This window comes from Sinohyriopsis cumingii, chromosome 6 (genome assembly GCF_028554795.1).
Source record: "Sinohyriopsis cumingii isolate HCF-2022 chromosome 6, ASM2855479v2, whole genome shotgun sequence".
Lineage (NCBI taxonomy): Eukaryota > Metazoa > Mollusca > Bivalvia > Unionida > Unionidae > Sinohyriopsis > Sinohyriopsis cumingii.
Window position 1 is genome coordinate 56,753,393 of NC_142966.1, and position 6,000 is coordinate 56,759,392.

The window sequence follows — 6,000 nt, forward strand, 5'->3', positions numbered from 1 at the left end:
TATATATATATATATATATATATATATATATATATATATATATATATATATATATGACCAAATCACCACCGATTTCGTAGGGAAAGATTTTTTTTAAAACAGGTACCTAACTTTATACATTCTGCGAAGACACCAGTGGGTATCGAGCCTGTATTTTTATCAAAATTAAAGTTTTTGTATTTTGGTCTGATCTTGTTTCTAAACACATTGAGTAAATTTCAAAAATATTATATGATTTCATGTTATGATATATGTAGACCTATACACACTTGGCATCATAACTCTTTTAGTCTCTAAAACTTATCGGATGTTGGAAAATTTGTTTAATTTTCAACCGTGTTCAAAACCTATGCCACAAGTGTGCAGATTAATTCTAACAAAGTTCTGTACAATTAAACTTGAAAGTAGTTAGATTTGAATATATATGACAGAAAATGTGTATTGCGTATTCTTCACAAGATATAGCTGGTGGATATATATTTTTAAATATCAGTATGTAGCTGAAATAGAAACAACATCTAAATGAGTAAATAGAAACAACATCTAAATGAGTAGAATGTAAAAGACTTAAATACATGAAATTTTAACGCGTTGCTACATAATAGAAATGACTTTTCTTCATACATCGTTGAGCCTTAATGTATGTAAGTTTCCCTCTGGACCTAGGATTATTATGCAATCAGATCAGTCAGTCATTTTTAAAGTATTTCTCGTTGTGTTATAAAGCAGCAGTCTGTCTGTGTGTCTGTCTGTCTGTCTGTCTTTGAATACATGAACATTGCTTTCTTTCTTCATGTGCGGAGGTATCTTGTTGCAGTACTAATAGAGACAAGTATTTAGGTTGGTAAAATCTATTTAATAATTTGATGATAACGGAACCTGAAGCAGCATTCATAAATTAAATTGCATTAATTACCTTTGACACAGAACTATGAAATGTGGATGAAACGAGTAATAAATTGGCACATAAATCTTAAGGTAAGGCAAAATAAAATTGTTTCTTTTGTAACCAACGCGTACTTTAATAAAATATTTCAATGCTTATTAAATGGTATTTTTACATGAGTGATTATTTATATTGAAATCTTTGCGACGAATGTTTAAAAACACGCAAAATATTTAAACCATTCAACGTATTTAACAAATATCACCTGAAATGATTTTTGACCATACGAGTATCTTATATGAATCCCAATACAAAATGCCTACACACCAGATGTCGTCGTGCCGTCGTTAGTTATGTCACTGGGTGTCATTAAACGTGTTTAATATTGAAAATTAATATATGGGTATATAAATCTATGTAGGAACCCACGTGGCTTAGTGGTTAGCGTATATGCTTTAGATCAAGATTATGCTGGTTCGAGTTTTACAAGATATGGAGGACCACAACGGTGAGTCCTTGTGCAAGACGTGTAAGTCGCACTTCTGTAGGTTTAGAAGAGTGCGAACAGTAATACTATCCCCAAAAATACTTTGTTCTCAAACAATAAGACAACAAGTATTTCCGGTACGTTCGATCTTGTTTTGCTTATTCAAATTAAAGAAAGAGAACAAATCCCCTCCCCAAAATTAATGATCTGGAACATTTTGTCAGCTTTTGATCGTTATATTTGCAGTCTGTGGAATCTAAGGAATCTACGTAAAATATTACCAAATGAATGTGATTCGATTCCGTACAAGTGTTTCCGGCAGGTTTGTAGGGGTACCGTTAATACTTGCGCAAGGTTTTGTAATTATGTTAAAAACTTACAGCTCGGCGATTCATGGACTAATATTATATGACAGAAAGAGATAGAGAATCGTCTGTGGTATTCTATCTTTAGGCATGACTAAATCTCAGAATGTGTAAAACTATTTTGAGATGAGCATCAAGGGCATTTCATATTTCTCCTCTACATTAACGATAATATCAAAGGACCCTAAATACAGCAAACATATAATGACCGTGCCTACGCGCTACCAAGGTGAAAAGTAGTCGAGTATAACAATGAGTTTTGCACGTGAACCATATAAGCAACTAAAAGCAATTTCAAAAGATAAGATTTTGTGTCTTTATATATGGATTATCAGTGTTCTTTAACATTAGAATACAAATACTCATTAAGTAGCTCGCCTCTATGGAATGTTTCATAATCGCCAACAGTCATGCAGTAAAGATACATATATTTTCTTAACTCACCGATTGCTTGCTGCGCCATTTATTTACTAACTTCACTTGGGAAACACAAATAACAAATAACATGAAATAATCATAATGTCAATTAAGTGAAACGTCGTGGCCTTGAGCACCAAAGAGGTAGCATGAATACTATTTAAATACCATATAGTATGTACGCCCCAAATGAAAATGCATTCAGCTGAGCTAATTAACTTTGACAACTAATTACGTCGCGCATAAATTAGAAATGCATTTAAGACCTAAACCTTACGTTTATACTAAAGGTTTCATTTTATTTACCTGAAAATGATAATTTTGTATCCTTCTTAATAACTTGCTGGAAAGAATTAATTTTTTTACAGAACACTGAGCAGGAATTATGTATTATAATACAGTTATATATATTTTAATATTAATTAAAGGATTCCATGCCTCATCGTGGAGCAAATGGTAATCTCTTTTTCAAGAATTTAAAGGTTTACGCCTGTAAATGTTTAAAACTAAAAAGGTGCGTTTGCATCGGTTTTACTGTTTGTCCCTGACACAAATTATTTGTACAATAACGCTTTATTCAGTAATAAGCCCACAGGCCAACATTGCCAAATACATTACAAGTAAGTATAATGTGTACAGAAATAATTAAATGTGGTATTCAGCATAAGCATACACACAAGATTTCATGCAAAGAATAATTGTGTGTTATTATAAAGATGTTCCTACCACTAACTGTATCATTCACCGTTCGTTTGAGTTATCAAAGATTGTTTCAGACGAAACGTTGTTTTGATATAGTTTTAAAAGGTTCCTTATTTTAGTAGCTGCTATGGATAGTGATAGTGTACTTTAGACTAATTCAGGCTGATCTTTTAGTACAAGGGAGAATTCATTTTAGTTAGCTTTGTGTTTAAATCATGTACAATTTCCAAAAAAGTACAATATCCAAAGAAATATCATCCACATTACATTAATGTAGTATAGAGGTATGCCACCATTCTCTCCATTGTCCATGTTTTAAATGCAAACAACTTCACCTTACATACGTCACTCTCTCAAAAGTACATAATAACTGGTGAGTGCCCCCTTAGTGCTTTTATGGTGCTGGTCTAGTGGTGCCTGTTACTTACTATTAAGTGGGAAAGCCACTTGGGAAAAAATAATCGGAAAGAAAACATCACAACGACTATTTTTTTAAAAGGAATTAACATGTTCTAATCCAGAAAAGTCGGAAATATGCATAACTTGGAGACTCCCGACATAAGAATCGCTCACTGAGCAGCAAATGCCCGGTAATATGAACTGCACATAAGTATTACATGACTGTTTGCATGTAGGAATGAGTAAATGCGAGAACACTCTTCCTCTGGACTGGTTAAGTTAATAGAAATGAAAGACGGTATTATTGACATTGTATGTGATGGATATCCACTATGTCGTAGTTGTATTTTAAAAAAATACTCATGTTGAATCATATTTAATTTGTCGGAACTCTTCCTAGAGGCATTAGTGAACAGTTTATTGTGTATATGGACTGCTCGTTTGTGTTTCTGTACTGACAGAGTATTGTCATGATTAAACATTGCACGACTGCGCTTCCTGGTTTTTTGGTGCCATTCGGCGTCAGGTTTACGGTGTAGTTGTAGGGTCAGGGATAGCTATTGGGATTTTGGATTTAGGCCTCAGGCCTTTTCGATTGAGGATGTCGCGATCTATATATCTTTGTGGTTTAGCATTTATTGCCGACAAGCTGAAATGTGGTGGTTATATTTGGCGCGAAGCTAACTTGCAAATTTGAATGTCGCCTGCGTGCTGCACAATTATCTAGTTGCGCACAAATGTCTGGAGAGCCAAGATGTGTGTTAGTAAGAAGCAATAAATGAAACCGAAACATTGTAAACTTTAGATTAGTTTGTTATCAATGTAGTCACCTAATAAAAACTATTGCTGCTTTGAATTTGTTTAAATGTATTGAATTTTCTTTAGAATTATAAATTTATACTTTATTCGTTCTTTTAAGCAGCAACATTGTACAGTTGTCAATTCATTCATTTTCGCACGGGACATGATGTTGCATACTTCTGACGATTCATATTCCGCTGCATTTAATAAATAGACTACAATAACACTATTTATTCTTCGATATGTCGCCCTTTAAAATGCGATCATTGGATCTATATATTTATTTAATAGATATGAAGAGTAAGGTATGAACCTCGTTGATCTTGTAGGCAAGTTAATTTCTTACGTTGTGTTATTTGCCAATCTATAACCTGAGTGTGGTGGTTTGTCTACTTATGATTCCAGTTATCAGTTTCCATCCAACGCGAGTTGCTCAATTTATGGCTGAAGCCAGGAAAGGACATAAATGTCTTCTATTTCTGATTATGTTCCGCGCTAGTAATTATGTTAACACATGAAGAAAGGTGACTTGATGGTTACGACACCTATGTAATTAACAACAGTTATGCTTGTTGTTACCTTGGGTAATTATTGGGTTGTCATTGGTTCTTTCCTTTAGCATAATTTCTGAATACCTCTCATTTGGAAGGTCACAATTCAAATACTGAGTCATGTCTCAATAGGCACAAATGTGTGAACATTTCTTTCTACAGCCATTATTACAATAATGGAAACATATAAATTTTATAGCTTTCAATCAAGACTTATTTGCAACATGTTTAACTCGTTTATTTATTAAACTAAAGCTTATATTATAGCCAAACGAAGTTATATGTCATACAGTGGTATTCCCAATCATAAACGATCCACCATTCAGCTGAATAAATCTAAAATATCGAAATCTGTAACCAATCAGATCTTGATTTTAATGCTTCCTTCATGGGAAACATTTTAGAAGGAATTACATTCATGTGTAATGTAACGTGAATTAAAGTAGAGATGAACCACAACATACGATTTCTGGCACACAAGTTTAGTTCTCCTCTTCCTGCCCATTAAATGACACAAGCGGATTTTATCGGCTCGAAGATTATAATGTGTGGGATGGAATATTGTCGTCGTAGGACTGTGCAGACAATAGTAGAAACTCTGTCTGTTTTGCTTTTGTAATTGTCATTTGATCTCGCTAAATGCTAAACCGTTGTGAAACTATTCAACAGGTGGAATCCATACGTTAAAAGGAGGAATACTTCAGTATTTTAAATTTGTTGTTAACAAATGTATGATTTTAAGAAGGTAATAGTAAGATGAATAAAGTCCGTCAGCTCATGTAGTACATACTCCAATAAATTGCTTGCATATAGTGTCCGTATACATTTTACATTTTAAAAGTAAAGAACATAATATAAGTCAATAGACATTGCAATGCAGTGACCATATAATTGAAGCTAACATCAACCGAAAAGTACATTCATTTACGTCATTCAAAAATGCATAATACAGAGGATTGTGTACAAAAATAGTTTTTCAGTATAATGTATGACGTCATTCTAGCCCTTAAAAATACTTACATTGCAAATTTCATGCACTCCTTTTTATTTAGGTTTAAGTTTCTAGCTTGCGTAATGTAACAAATTCAAATTCTACGTTCGGAACGATTGATGCAAAAACTAAACATATTGGGGTGCATCTTATTTACATAATACTCTTAAATGTGATGTTGATAAATATCGGAAACTAATAACCGTTTATGGGCACTTCATCGTGTCCGTGCCACTTTCTATAATATTATGGTTGTTAGGATTCGCTTAAAATTATGATATGTGTGTATGTAAATTCTGAAAGGTGAATAAAAGTACTAGCATATGTATCTTAAAAAGGTATCTTCTTTTGCGACGAATACGGGATATTCGTTATGACCAGTACTGTAACTATTTAAAATC